Source organism: Gavialis gangeticus, unplaced genomic scaffold (assembly GCF_001723915.1).
Source record: "Gavialis gangeticus isolate Ggan-Ray unplaced genomic scaffold, GavGan_comp1, whole genome shotgun sequence".
Classification (NCBI taxonomy): Eukaryota; Metazoa; Chordata; order Crocodylia; family Gavialidae; genus Gavialis; species Gavialis gangeticus.
In genome coordinates, this window is record NW_017728994.1 from 53,190,495 (window position 1) to 53,206,368 (window position 15,874).

At 47.2% G+C, this 15,874-nt stretch overlaps 1 long non-coding RNA gene across 1 annotated transcript; it reads right to left on the reverse strand.

Annotated features, from left to right (window-relative positions):
- Nucleotides 1-4,022: 4,022 nt before the first annotated feature.
- LOC109287611 lies at nucleotides 4,023-5,715 on the reverse strand. The gene is made up of 2 exons (XR_002094912.1): nucleotides 5,263-5,715; nucleotides 4,023-4,319 (listed from the first exon to the last, which is right to left on the reverse strand). It is a non-coding gene; the product is annotated as an uncharacterized LOC109287611 (long non-coding RNA).
- Between the last annotated feature and the right edge of the window lie 10,159 nt (nucleotides 5,716-15,874).

Sequence of the window (15,874 nt, forward strand, 5' to 3'; positions counted from 1 at the left end):
TATATATATCATGAGTTTAGTCTTTTAAAATCATGAGACAGACCTAAAAGTGAGGAAGTGTCTTTTTAAATTCACAATTCTTGTATTCTTTTCATTTTTCTTCCAGTTTGGGGCCTGGAAGACTTAGGTTTTCAGTCGTCTTTTTTTTTTTTTTTTTGCCCTCCACAGTTGAGAGGCTAGAAATGAAGACCACGTGTCTGGAGTAATTTCATGCAGCTTTAGAAGATTTCATGGCAGCAAAACGTGGGGCGGTAAGGGAAACGGCCAGTATCAGGAGACCTGGGCTATTTCATGGGTGATGGTCTTCTCTGGGTTACCTGCCTAATGTTCCTTAAGCAACTGCTGCAAACTAGAAGTTTGTTTCCCAGGCAGCTCTGTCTCCATCTTGGCTTGTAGAGAGCTCTTCTCATGAGCACTGATCATCAGATAAAGTGCTGCAACCACATGGCTTTGTGCCATGTATATAATGTTCTGGATTGGCTCTTAAAAATGAGTTTGCTCGTCTGTTTTTTCAGTTGTTTATTTGTTCTGTATTTCCTGGAACTGTTTGCAGGCTCCTTTCCCTTCTAGCCCCCAAGCTGGGGGGCTGACGGATGTATTTAGGATGAGGCAACAAGACCAGGCTGGAGACAGAAAGCCCAGGGCAGCCCTTAGAGAGGATCCAGGGGACTAGAGCAAGCTACAGGTGCTCAGAAGCTAAGGGTGGGCTTTATCTTCGGGAACCAGTGGGTGGGGTGTGAAGGATTTTCTGATTGACTCAGTGATGTTAATTTTAAAACTTACTGGTGTTTTTATGTGGTAGTTTGGTGAAACCTGTGCAGCATCAAGACTAAAAGCCTGAAGGAAATCCCCACCTTGCAAGGTGGAAGGCTTTGTCATTTGCCAATGAGCCACACCACAGCGAGAGGCTGTTTGCTCCAGCCCCTGCTGGCTGGGAGCTGCACTCATGCTAAATGCTGGCAAACTTCTTGTTGGAGGGCCTGAGAAACTGCTTTCTGACTGGCTTCTCCTTCTGTTCCACCTCTATCAATAATGCCCAGTAAATGCTGAGATCTCTCTCATTGCTATGTATAAATTCTCAAGCCAGATGCTCCAGACAGGCATTTCCAGGCGATTATTGCTCTACTTGTGGAGTTGAAATCACTTAGTCTTTGGCCTTATGCCTCACAGTGCCAGCAGAGGCATGCCGTAATTGCCCGTAAATGCACTGTCTGTCATATTATTGTTTAATTAGTCCACTTTCTCACTCCCCCTCATACCATGCATGCTCACTCTTTCTCTTGCTCTCTCAATATCTTTAATTGGGTGGAAAAAGTCTGTGGCTTGTGCTGTACTTTTGGCGTGAAATGAAGTGGTGCATCAGTGGATCTTGTACCAGAGTTGCAATGTTCATAGGCCCAAGCCAGTTGTCTATGGCAGTCGTTCCCAAACTCTGATAGATTGTGCACCACCAATTTAAAACAATACAACCTTAAGCGCCACTAGCAAATTTTTCAGTTGTCTTAAGTACCACCAGCAAATTTTTGTCATATAAAGTAATTATCAGAAATCTGTTAACACGTACCACTGACAGGTTGTCTACGTGCCACTGGCAGTCCCTGTACCATAGATTGGGAACCGCTGGTCTATGGGATGGAGTGCCAATATCAAAGTGCATCAATATATTGCAGCCAGCACCAGCAGGTTAAGAGCCAGCAGACTCAGGCTGTAGAGATGCTCGGGAATGGCGTTATCCTGGGAAACAAACCTCCAGAGAAGTTGGAGGTGGAAGAAAGCTTTTGAATTATCCAGGACTCTTGTAAACCTGTCACTGACCCTGCTCCTCCCTTTGCTCTCTGCTCACACCTCTCCTTTCTCTATTCAGCAAATACAAGCTGCTGCTTTTGCTTTGGGTGCATCATGCCCTTTTCATAGTTTCCCTCTCATTTGTAAGTGAACTGCTCTACCCCACCTAAGATCAGGCAGTGGTGGGAGCCCTCCTAGCTGCATGTTCAGGCCTTCATGTTTTTTGCCCTTTTGAGCTCAGTAGGAGCTACTTGATAAGATCAGCAAAAGAAACTCCTTCCCCTCTTTCGCAGCCCACCTTGACCATGATGCCTCCTAGTATGTTGTTAACAGCTAGGCCGCTGGTACACTATGCCCTCTGCTCTCCAGCTGACCCATGTCATTTTGTTCCCTCCGCTTCCCACATCTGTCTGCCTGCATCAGCTGTCTCTTGTCTCAGACTAAGCTCCTTGGGGTAGCGCCTCTCTTTTTAATGGCTTTTTCTACAGCTCCGAGCACAGCAGGGTCTTGCTCTATGGCTGGAACTTCTTGACACTATTGTGGCTGTTACCGCTCAGAGAAGGGGTGGCACTTATTGCTGCTCCCTCCATTCCTGCGGTCATATTTCAAAGTGATAGAAATTCCAATGTGTTCCCATAGGCGACTCCTCCACAGCATCATTCTTCAGGATGTCTGCCCTGATATTCAGGCTAGATATCACCATCCTCAAAATCTTAGATATGTCCCATCTACCACACTCCCAAAAGCACCTTCCTCCATCGTGTTTACCTTCTGCTTCCCTAAGCTGAACAGTTATAGACTGTCTCTAATATCTGACTTTTCTACCTCACCCCTTCCCTGTAGGAACAAGCAACTCAGGTGATGTCTTCATGCTTGAAACTAATTCCATAGTGAAAATGGTTTGTCACCACTTGGAAGGTCCATTTCAGGATATAGAGTATTGGAGTCAGCAACAGTAGGAAGCACAGTTGGGGCCATTATTATTAACTCAGTGGTTAACATTGTCCTCCCCTACACTCCTCCTTTCCCCCAAAATATAGCAGGTTTTTAGGGGTGTTGGTTGCAGCCATGTTGATCTATGGACATAGGCAGATTATTTGGGTAAATCCGCTATCTTTTATTAGACCAATAAAATCTTTTATTAGTTGGTTTAATAAGATCTTTTATTAGTTGGTCTAATAAAAGATACCAGATTTACACAAAGAACCTTGTCTACCATAGTTTTTAAGGGACATTTTGACTGTCACCTCTCTGAAAAGATGCTCAGGTGAAGTGTGCTTTGGGGCAGTGTGTGCAGCTGGTTTTCTTGGGGGATTCTCCACTCTGCTGAGCGTATAGGTGCTGGGTTGTAACCCTGCCACACTGCTGCTACCTGTGGCCTATGGGAAGTCATTTGCAAGGGTGTCTCCCTGCATGTAAGGCAGCTGGCTGTCTCCCCCAGGCTCAGAGGGATTTGCTGCTGAGTCCAAGCTTTTTGCTCCTTAATGTCAAATTTAGGTGAAAACATTAAAATAAAACAGGTCCCACACTGGGCCTACTGCACAGGCCTGTCTCCCCAGAGCAGCCTCCCATCCCTTCACAGGGAATACCTGATGATTGCCCAGCTGCACCTGAAATTTGTACAGGGCTGGCCAGCCCCAGTCCCCTCTCGGCCCGTAAAGAGACAGGCCAGCTTTTGTTCTCCTTTCCTTCTGTAGTGTTACTCACAGTGCTCACTGTTGCCTGCTAAAGGATCGAAGCACCAGTCTGTTCACTGTGGGAGTCAGAGGTCTAAACCCTTCTCTTACTCCTTCATCAGACAAGAAGCAGGATCTGGCTCTTTATGAAACTTAAGATGTTTTCATTCCAGCTCTTCCTGCCTGTGATGCTGCACTAGCGAGCCTTAGGTGGATGTTCCCAGATCTTAATGGACAAGGAGCAGCACCCAGCAAGTTGTGAGCCACACTTGGAGAATTCGGTACTTAGGTCTTTGTTTCCCAGTTTTCAGTCACTGGGGACCAGCAAAACATGTGCGGCTGTGACAGATTGCCAGCACTGCTCATCTGGGAGCAAAGGCCAAGCAGAAGATGCTTGGGCATTGTCAGAGAAGGGGGCAGCAGTACCTGTATTAAATAAGTAGACTTATAGCCAGGCCAGGTCTGAATGTAACTTGTCTGAACTGGGAAACTATGCACTTGTAGGCCTGGCTGAGTTGGTGGATGGGAGGCATTTGGCTAACAGTAGACTCCAGAACCAGATGAGTGGAAGAGCTTTATTCACCTTCATCGTTGCTGTTGGAGAGGAATTAAGAAAAGTTACAGAGCTGACCTGTGAGATGCAGGTGACCTGTCATTTGTGTGTGGGATATCACATTGGCAGTATTGAAGTGAACGCAGTTGCAGTCATCCCGATTCCTTATGCAGCATTCCCACCTAACAGGTCAGCATGTACAACCTGGGACGCTGCTTCCACCTGGAGACCAACCATCAATGAATGTGACTTACTGTAGAACTGAGTGCAGGAGTTACAGTTCAGCCTGCCCGTGTCTTGTATTTCTGGAAAACACAAGATCGATAAATAGATTTGTCTAGCCAAAGGGGACCATTTTGATCTGTTAATTTGACTTTTGGCATAACACAGGCCCTGCAATCTCCCCCAGTAATGCATTGATCAATGCATTCATCAAGCTTATAACTTCTGTCTCTGATAGAAAGACATCCTGTCCGAACTGGTGCCATGATTTTTCACATTCCCCATAGGTTCCTTTGTCTTTCAGCAAAATCGTGAATGCGTCTTAGATTAGAAAACTCTGCTCTAAGTTTGGAGGAGGATCGTTGTTCTCTTTGCTAATGAAGTCTCCAGGGAGTGCGTTCTGCACTGAAGGGAGAATGAGCTGCCCATCTCTACTAAGAGTATCTTGTACATCAGTGCAGTCTGATTTGCTTGTATTAACCCTCCTTCTGCAGCTACCTCTGGAGCTGATAGCAACTGCAAGGAATTCTTAGCAAAAAAAATCTGCAACCTGGGGATGTTCCTATTGTTAGACGTTTCAATCATTGGTGTTCTTCTTGGCAGGGGGGGCTCTGTAAACACAAACTAATAAACTTCTTAAAGTGTAAGAAAATTCCAGAAAAATTTGAGGAATCGGGTGATCCAGGACCAGCGGAGCTCCAGTATTCTTATGCTACCCTTGTCCCTCTTCTACTCTGAAATTTTGGGGTATGTCTCATTTCAAAGACACCCCTGAATACCTCCCCCGTGCAGCAGCACACACAGGTCCCCATACAAATTCAAATTCTCCCTGCTCATTCAGTGCAGCAGATCACATGCTTTTCCTGTGCCAGGTGGGACATCATTAATCATCCTGCCTGTAGTTAGAAAGGCTCTTTTCTGTGCTGCCAGCCTGATTTTAATAGAGACGATCAACACCTGTGTAAGCTTAACTCCGTTTTCCCCTTAATGCAGCCTTTCCCCCTTCAAAATAGAGAAAACTCAAACCTTCTGTTTTGAATGTTTCACTGTAGAGAAAAGTAGGAGTTTGTCCAGCTGTGAGACCAGCCTGCCTATGGTATGCTTGGCAAAAATGCAGCATGTTGTTGGTTACCTGTAATAAATCTCTTGTGCATTTATATTGTTCACAGTATTGACTTGGAAAAATACATTGTTTGAACTGGTTGGGTCTCAGCTCATAAAGGATGCACTTACCTTGCCTGACAGCTGGTTGGATTTGCAATTTTCCTTTGCTTTAGAACAAAAAGGGACAGAGGGAGCCACAGACACTTAAGATCACTGCTGCTGATTTGATCTTTTTCAGAACTTTAGACTTCTGGGCACCTCCAGCAAGCCTAGATGCACATGCCAGATGTGAGATAAAAACAGAGCATTTACACTTTCCATTTGATCTTTTAGCTTAGCTGGGCCTGGCAACCAAGGAAGTATGCCATGCCAGTTACTGTGTGCTATTGCCCTGTACAGCCAATTTATTTTTACCACTGCAAAAGAAGAAAAAAAAAAGCTCAATAAAGTTAGAGCCTTATTTACAAAAGAGAAATACATTATATCCCTTAAAGGGAGACTACCCCATAATGTATTCCAACATGAATGCTGTCTGCATAAGTCACTCTTAGGTTTCTTGCACCCATGAATCAACTTCATGCTGGATCCCACCCACAAACCCAGGAGACCCAGGAGACTGGTAAGAGAGGCAGGAGGGATTCTGGGTCAGACGGTCCCAAATGCTGCCAGCTGGGAGAAGGGCAGAGCGTGTCTGCATCGAGAGACAGGAATTGTCAGAAGGAAAGCGGTAGGAATAAAACTGCTGGAAGTCAGCACTTGTGGAAGCCAGAGCATGTGGGTGTGCATGTGTGGGGTGGGTGGGGAAGGAATTGTGCACAGCTCTGCACAGCTGCTTGTGTCTCTGCAGCTGCTGACATCATTGGAGTTGTCATAAAGGTGCAAGCAAGGCATGTTGCAAAGCAGGTAGAATTGGAGGTTTCCCAGGCAGGAGTAGCAATGGCAGGTCAGCCGAAGCCCCATGGCAGGTCTGGGCCAGACCTGGACATTGTCTGTCCAGGACACGGGAGAAGGGCCTACTGTGCATATTGCCAGGTGCTGGGCAAACCAGGAACAAAAGGGACCTCACTCAGCAGCTGAGCCACGTTCAAGAGGATGCGTGTTCACTAGGGAGTCTCTTCTGAGATATTACTCGTATTTACTGCTGTGTAACTTAGTACGCAGGAGATCTCTAAACCAGTGGCGAGCAAACTTCCAGGCCCATGGGCCAGAAGAGCCATGCAGTGCAGTGCCAGTCTGCTTGCAGGGTGGTTTGTGGGTGGGATCCAGCATGAAGTTGATTCATGGGTGCAAGCCGGCATGCCAGCCCAGCCCTGCGTGCTGGGTCTGGCCACGGCGCAACCCTGCACACCAGTCCAACCCATGTACAGAATCCGACTACAGAGAAACCCATGTCATGTGGCCCAGAGGGCTTCACACGTTTCCAGAAATTTGGTGGTGGGGGAGTGATGTCAGCACAAATTGCCATGGCTTCCAGAGCTGCTTCCAGACCCGCAGTAATTAACACTGGCACTACTTCCCCTCCACCAAGTTTCTAGACCCACGGGGAACTGCAGGGCCCAGATGACATAGGTCCATAGGCGGGTGGTGGAGCACCGTTAGTCTAGACACGTACACACAGACCAAATAAGAACAGCTCGTATCTTCTTCATGAGATGCTGCTTCATGAGATGACGTGCACCTGTTCTATGTGTGGTCCCAACCTTCCCTTTAGGACGGAGGAGCTACAAAGCACTCAGTGAAACAAAGCCTGACACGTCCAACCGGTTCTTGTTTGGGTGATAAACAAGGAGCCCCGTTGTTCTGGCTTATCCTAGCTGAGAGAAGGCTCCGGCCGGACTGGGGACAGTGCGATGCTGGGGCATTGTAGGAGGACTCTTAAAAGGCCGCAGGGGAGCCTTAAAATGCAAAGAGGCACCATGTAAAAATAGCAACGTCTTACTCAGCCCATCCATTGCTTTCATGTGCGCTGAGTAGAGCTGCTGGCTTGAACTAGCAGAGCAAACACAGCTGAAAGAGAGTGAGCTGGGCTCTCGTTAAAGTCACCGGGCAGCATTGTTTTGGATAGCGAATCAGTCATGCCCAAGGTCAAAGTCTACTTAAAAAAATTGTTTTGGTCCTGATCTGCTCCAGTTCTGAGTCAACAGTGGTCCGTGCCCTCAGTAACCTGAACTAATTTACAATTGCCAGAGGGTGGCCTGGCTCTTTAATGGAACCAGGCCTAAGCCTCCTTGTGCACCGGTAACCATCTCCCCAGTGATGGGCTTGGGATAGATGATCTCACTTTAAAGGGCAGGTGAGCAGGTCAAGCAGTAAAGGCACATATATATGATGGACCCAAGCGGGTAAAGGCGGGATGCATACCTGCCCCTCTCCTCTCCTGCCCCCTGCCCGTGCGGAGCGCAGAGGGGCAGGGCGGAAGTGGACACAGACTGCCCGCTGCAGGCTCAGGGCTCCCCACCCTGCTGCCCTCTCCCCAGGAGCCCCGTGTGGGTCGCTTGCCCCCTGCCCACCCAGCAGCAATGGGGGGCAAAACCTCTGCCAGGTAGGCAAGGGGTGCCTTGCCAGGGGGAGGGCAACAGGGCAGGAAGCCCCAAGCTTGCAGCGGGCAGCCCACATCTGCCCCACCCCAGGCACAGATCTCGGGGGGACATGCCCCCCAGGAGTGCACACAGTGGCAGGGAGCCACCCCCTTCATGCTCTGCACCCCTTCCAATGCTGAAATACGGAGCAGGCACCATTAACATTTCCCATGCGAGAAAGAGGATTTCTCTGGCACATCTTTGCAGAACAGCGCTGCCTCTTCCCTCCAAATGTTGTTTGTCCCTGTTAAACACACTCAAGTCTGTTCTGCTAGTAATATCCCTTCAGCAAACGGTTCTTGTTATCTGCTTGTCGCTGAAAGACAATCAGTCTGGGGCTTGTACAGGGCCATTCTTTAAACCAGTGGTTCTGAGCCTTTTTGGACTCGATGCACCCCTCACGGGACTCAAGGCGCTCTCGAGGCATCTCTATAACTTCTGTGAATTGAGCGGCGCCCAATTTCAGAACTTAATGTATATATTACAGTGCCTACCTCCTTGCAGAAGGGCTGGGTAGGGGGAGTGGGAAATCATCCAGGCCCTGTCCTTATCTGCTTAGCTTATCTGCTTATCTCCTCACATCTCCCACCACCCTTCAAGGGATCTGGCAGCACTCCAGGGTGTCCCCTCCCCATGGTTGCAAATCACTGCTTTAAACAGTCAAAAGTTTCCATGAGCGATTTTGAACAGCAGAGTAAACTGGTTGTCCTTATCAGCTGACATGCCAGGATCCTGGGGGGCTGAGACCAGTGCCACCGAGCTCGTTGGTGGGGTGTCTGACTCCTGGAAGATCCCTGGCATTCCTGCTGCTATCAGAGGTCGGCTTTTGTCCTTGCGGTGCATATTCTGGCAAGCCACAACAATACACGTCGCAAATGAAGTCCTCGCTGTGCTGAATTCAAGGAGGTTAGCAGCTGTCAGCGTCATTTATCCTAGTCCACCAGTTAACTATCATCCGCCAGTCTTTACGGTGGCCCAGGAGGACTGAGAGTTTATCTCCAAGTTACTCTCTCTGCATTCATGCATAGTCTTCTCTTTTTGCTTGTAGTCTTAGCTGCCCCATTAGTCGGGACTCCCCGACTGGCAGATGCGACTAGGGACAGCTGAGCCAGTCCAGATGGCAGAACATACTCCCCATCCTCACTAGGGTTTTATTGGAAAGTTTTAGAGACTCAGCCAATATGGATGAAGGGTTTCCAGAGTCTGTCAAGCCTGGGGAAATCCCAGGTCAAGCCATGCAGCGTAACATAGAGAGATCACTCTTCTTGGTCTGAGACACAAATTTCATAAACCGGTTTGACCCAAATTAGTTAAGTCTGATACTGCATTCAGCCAGATTTATCTTAAACCATTTGGGGCCATTTTGAACTCGGTTGATGTGCATTGAACTTCTGTTCAGTTCCAGGTTTAAACCAGTTTCTGATCACGTAAATCAGTTTATATGTACTTCTGTCCCTAGCCGAGGCTGAATCCCTCCAGAGGGATTTTCCCTGCAGTGCAGGTTGGTCAGCCTGTGGCTAAGAGCTGGTGTGAGAGGAGGGAGGGGAGACCTGCCACAGGGAGAAAGGGAAATAGTAGCTGCCAGTGCCAGGGTAGGCTGAGATGCAGCAGGGCCTGTTGCAGACCTCAGACTACCTAGAGCTGGGACGAGTCAGGACTCATGGCAGAGGCGATATCTTTTATTAGACCAACTAGATGTTTGCAAAAAAAAAATTTCTTTATTTGCAAGCTTTTGAAAATTTGCTAAAAAGCTTGGAAATAAGTACTTTTTTGTTGTTGCAAACATCTAGTTGGTCTAATAAAAGATATTGCCTCTACCATTTATGATTCCTTTTGCTTCAAGTCTAAACCAATATGGCTACAACTGGGATACCTGCCTAGAGCTGGAGCTTTTAGCCTCCACTGTTCAGAGGGACATTCCTAAATTCATGGGGTGATTGCTCTCACATAGTCAGGTCTGAGACACTGATCTACCTCCCGTTTTTTCCTGCTCCCCCCACACTGCAGGCACACGCACTTTATGTTAAGCAGTGTCTCAGTTTCAGCTGGAAAAGACTGTAGTTGGGGACCCCCACTCCAGATTTATGCTGAAACTGGTGCCCCATCATGCTGCTCCACACGAGCCGGCTTCAGGGAGCCGTAATTAAAGCAACAGCGGTGCCAGCAGCTAAGTGCTGGGAGCGGGAGACTGGAAGATGCTGCTCTATGATGCCTGTTTTTTTTTTTATTTTAAATGTTTGAGGCCTAGCTTGGTTGTGCCAAAGCCTCCGTTCCTTTGAATATCATTATGTATTAGTGTAATATTTTATCTTATGATTTATATTTCTAGCGTGGATTCATAACAGCATTTGCAGCGGTGACCTGAAATGACCACGTCTCAGAACGATTTGTACTTCAGGGAAATCAAAGTAGCTTTCTGTTGGTCCACTAATCCAGGGATATGGCCAGTCTCCCAGGCAGAGTCCTTAGCAAAGCTTGTGGGCTGCTGGGTACAATGCAGACTGAACTTCCCAGGACATGGTCATTTGGGTTGCGATGCTTGAATGTAACCACTGAATCCATGTGCTCTTAAGCTCCTTGGGGGCTAGATAGAGCCTAGACTCTGATTTGGGCTCTGTGCTTTTAGACCTTTTATCTCCCGTCTCTTCTTGAGCCTGACAGTCTGCAGTTCAGGTGCCTATACCCCCAAAACAACGTCAGGTCTCTTCAGCCTCCGTGCTGAAATAACTCTTCGACCGAAGACTTGTTGCTCTTTCTCTCTCAGAAGACTTTAAAGCAAGGGAGACACCGACTTTGCAAATGAATGTCTTAGCTCCCTGGGTGGGGGAGCAACCTTTTTGGCAGGCATGCCACTGGTCTCCTTCCTGTGCCTGATCCCCTGCTCTGCTTTCTGCTTCTCCCCTATCCGCTGCTGTGCTGTCTGTCCCCTCCCTTATCTGCTGTGTTGGCCATCCCTATGTCCCCAGAGTGCTGGGAACCCTTTGGGTTGTGGTCAGTCCTTTCAGGACTTCTGGCCTCGAACCAGTTTGACTCCATTGCTGCCCTTTGGTTCTTGCGGCCCATCCGTAAAATGAACACTCGGAGGGGGCTGTCTTTTATAAGGTCCCTGGCCCCTTTGACCAGTGTCTCATCAGTGGCTTCAAACTCCTCATTAGGTAATCCATCGCTTGGTTATAAGTTCACCTGGGAGAATGGTTCCTCTTGGCAGAAGCTAGCTCCTGGTACTTCCATTTCAATGCGAGATCTCTCAGCTCATTAAATTACGTGATATGTCCCACTATAGGCTTTTGTTTTCAGTTGCTTAAAATGTTGCCAAATCCTAACCCTCTGGGCTGAAATTTTCCCTGTCAGTGGTTCAAGCTGTTCTGTGTGTGGTAAATTCTGGTCAAATCAAGCAAACTAGCTCTGTTGTTTTAAGTGGGGGACAAAAAGCTCATGGCCAAAAAAATACTAGTGATTTTTCTTGCTGAAGCGCTTGCTTCTTATGTCTCCCTGGAGCAGGGACGTGACATTGGGTGCTGCCGGGGGGACGAGGTGAGGGAACGCGTATTTTGCTGTTGCCGTGAAAATCAGCTCAGATTTCTCCAAGTGAAAAGCCCTTGAAAAATCTCAGTTTGCACATGCTCAATAGAGGCTTTTTTAAATGCAGCCATTCAAGTTTCTCACAATGTTGACCCCTTTGAGCCTGTTTTGCCTCCATCACCAGTTTTTACCACTGACCAGACAGGGCACATGCCGTTTTCAGAGTGACTGAGCGTGTCCCAGCCCAAGGCTACAGGGATCAAGCCAGACTTTCCCCTGTAATTGCTGCTTCATACCAGGACAGGGTTGGGCAGCGGGACTGAGCGCCTGGAGCCTGTCTTACTTTTGATGCCACTGACTCCCTAGCTGGGCCCAGGAAGGATGGAAGAGGTAATGACCGGACTCAGCTGCAGAGGGGACAAGACCGGGACCAGCAGGAAAGAAAGGAGTTGACTGAGATGAGAAGATGGGTACTGAATAGAGGAAAGAGAGAAACCAGGAGGTGGGGGCTGGTGGGAACTGAGACTGGCCAGACTGGTTGTGCAAGGAAGATGGGAGCTGGTAAGGGCAAGGTAGGGGAGGGATAAAGAAAGGGAGAGATTGGACAAGGAGAGGGGCAAGAGATGTGACTGGAGGCCAGGAAGGAGGGGAGAAACTGGAGAAGAAACTGGGGGGAGGAATTGAGACTAGCTGGGGGCATGGGGCAACACTCAGATAGTAAGTCTAGAGAACTGGAGCGGGTTGGACGAGTAGGGTGGGATTGGGATAAGAAGCCCGAGCAAGAAAGGCAGCATGCGGCCAACGAGAGAAGCATTTTCATAGTCGCCTAGGATGCGTGTACCAGGTAATTATAAATGCAGAGGATGCCGTTCCATCCACACATAAACCGTGTTCAGTATTGATGAGGAATTGCTCTTAGGCTTTCCTTCTAGCTTAGGCGGGCAAGTGAGACCAGGGGGCATCTGAACTCCAAGGCCTCTGGGCTTGGGCTTGCATGTAGGATACCTGCCATGGATTTGGGAGCATCTGAAGCCCCAGGCTGATGAGTCCGGGGGTAGGATACTTGCCAGCGGCTGCACGACGCACACCTGAACAATTGAGCTCTGCTCAGCTGATAAAATTCGGAGCCGATTTGGCAGATTTGGCCTGAGACACAAAATAAAATAAAAAAAGTTATACATAGGAAAACAAACAGTGTTAACTGTCAGCTTTTCATAGTAAGGACTGTTTTTGTGTTTGTCCTGTTTAGGGCCTAACACTTCACAAAGACTGAATAATTAATAATGTGCCCATCACCAATAGGAGAGATTGCCCCTAAGAAGTTACGTGTGGTATATTTGTAGGTTAAATGGCCTGTGCTTGGTGACCCAGACTGCTGAAAACTTAATTCTCTCTTACCATCTTCTGTTGACAGAAGAGTATGTGAAAATGTCATATTGGCTAATTTGTCAAAGGATTACCCAAAGGCAATTGGCAGAACCCAAGCAGCCCAACGTGAAGAGCCTTGCTGGACTGGAACTGTCCCAGCAATGTCCTAAAAATGTCAAGAAAATCTGATGATGATATCTAGGGTGGGTAACAGTTTGCAAGATGTCTTGTCCCCTTTCAAATGCTGTCATGTTAACGATAATTTGGATTTGGGGCTTTGTTGACAAGGACTTCATTTTAGTTGTTCACAATCAGACCAGATTTTTTAACATTGTTCAAGTACAAAAAGGGGAAAAAAACCCACAAGCAATATATCAAGCGACAAATTATTGGGAGCTTTAAAAAGGAAGTATATTCATTTTAATAATAATTGTAGAGAACGTCTTTATTCTTTCTCTATTTCTTTTTTAAAGGGAAAGTCACTGCTTGAACATTTAAAAAAAAATCTTAATGCATTCCTGGGTTTTGGGAGAGGGATGGGACAGGAAGACTCAATTGGCATTTGTTCTTATGTTTTTCCAACTGCTATGGATGATTTTTGAAGACATCACTGATGATAATTTTCCAAAGCTTTCGGATGTTTCCAATATGTTGTCCAAGCGTTACACTCACACCACGGGACAGGGACTCTTGCAGCAGAGAATACTCAATGTCTTGTTCGAGGAAGGGCAGGTTGTTCTCTGTTGAGTGACTGGAGCCACTTTCTTCACTGCCCACATATTCTTTTCACTGGTAGCCTGACTTACCTTAGCTTGTGAGACTGGTGATGGAAATAATGTTAAGGACCTTGCTGCAAAGTAATAATGAGCATCAATGAGGGAGAGTTCCAAATTTATAGCAAAATATGTATTTAGCAGTATTCCAGGCTAATCCTCCAATAATCTCTCCCAGTGCAGTGTGCCTGGGTGTTGGCTTGTAGATGGGGAGTCTTTGACTTAAGTCTTTCTGGATTTTTTATGTACAGCGACAGAAGGGCTCATCTTTTGGCTTCTTACACTGGAGTTTCAGGTCATGTGCGCTCTGAAAGACCTTACGGGAACCAGGTAAATCATTAGACCTGGCGAGATAATGAGGAATTTTTTCCTGTTCTTGTAATGGCCTGCTATAAAGGATCATTCACGTAACCATTACATTTTTGGACTCTCTTTCTCATGCTGGGAAACTTGAATGAAGTGCCTTTTGTGTTGCAAACCAGCTATGACAAAGGCACCCACATCTATGACCTTGACACCCTAAGGTCTTGGAGGTGAGGCTGGAGCAACAGATTTGGGTTAGAACTAGATGGGTTAACTTGTGTGTTAAAATATCAGTAAGCAGTTGTTGCCAAGAGGCTATGTTCAGCTGCAAACCTTTTGTCTATAAGTCTTTAAGGATCTCTGGAAAAAAGTGAAGGAAGAAAGCTGCTTCTTTGGGATAGAGAAGAAGACCAATTTTGCAGTTTCAATATTAAATCTAATGACTTTTGGGAGTTCTTGATGACAAAACTTTGTTACAAAAACACTGTATTCAGGATCCAATATGAATTTACTGTGTGCAATACTTGGTAAATTCTCTAGTGATTGTCCTGATGACTTTAAAAGGTCTGTTTGGCAACATCTCTCATCTAAACAATTTCCACTTTTATGCTCTGTGTTTTGTCCCTTGTTTCAGAAAACAGGACTTCTGTTTCATAAATAACCAGGTTCAGTGTGCAAATACCTGAATTTGTAGGAAACTGGTTGCACTTGGGGTATGCCAAGTGGGTGTACCCACTTGCAGTACACCAAAATACTATTTGGTATACCACTTGGTGTATACCAATGTGCCAAGCGGTATTTTGCCTACTACCACTTGGAGAGGCAAAATAATACACAATATTATTCTGAGGGTAATTTTCTGACCAGGGCTGGGAATTATGACATCTTAACAAAGATGCCAGAATCTTAGCAATTGAAGAGGAAGTTGAGCCGTATTGTTTTAAAATTCTACTTTTTGTTTAGTCTATGAACATAGTTTTGCCAATACCAAATGTTAAAAATCGTAAGTCATATGCCCTGGAAATCATGACACTTGATTTACAAAATGAGATTATATATATATTTACTTTTCATCTTCTGAGCCTTTTCACTGTCACAGGGGTCATGGTGTCCTGCTTTTCTATACCAGCAGGATTTTTTTCAAACAAACGGGAAGACTCTCATGCAATCTGATGATATCAGCAGCTGAAGGCTTTAACATCAGTGCCAAGCAAGGTGAGAGTCATGAAACAATGGTGAGACGGGGACAACGAGGCAAGGGACCCTGGCAGGGAGGGATGGGTGCGCTCAGAATGTAACTGCCTCAAACACTTGGAGATCACGAGCAAGCTGCCATTTGATCCTTGACACAGACTGGTGCAGTGATTCTCAGGAGGGATGATAGGGTGCCCTGAGATCCTTTCAGGGGTGCTGCAGGTTGCTACACCATGTTAGCACTGTCAGGCACGCAAACATGAGTCACAAGATCAACCCAGAGCTTTCAAGTAGGAATCCACAGAGTTATTCCGTCCTGTTGCAGCCTTTTTCTGTTCTTTGCTACAGAAGATCTGATGTATTACTTTTCTGTGGTCAAAAAAGCCAGGTGAAAATTAAAAGCTGGCATTTTCCAAGTAGGATCTTGACTCTGGCAAGGTTGGGAACCACCGCCCTAGTACAGCGGTGCTCCTTTTGGCCCCATGGCATGGGTGAGTGACACGGGACCGATCCATGGGCCAGATACCTCGTGGGGTTGGGCCAGGAGTCAGCTGGATGATACACGGGGCCAGATTTGGCCCTAGGGCCAGGGGTCAACTAGGTGATACGGGGGGGAGGAGGGGCAGATGGACGATACAGGGGGCCAGATCTGGCCCTGGGGCCACGAGTCAGCTGGATGATACGGGGCCCAGAGCTCAGTCAGCTGGATGACCCGGGGCACATGTACGCGGCACCCTGGCTCCAGCGCGGCGCGGGCAGCCGCGGGGCGTAGATCGGGGCCGGCACTGGTGGCCC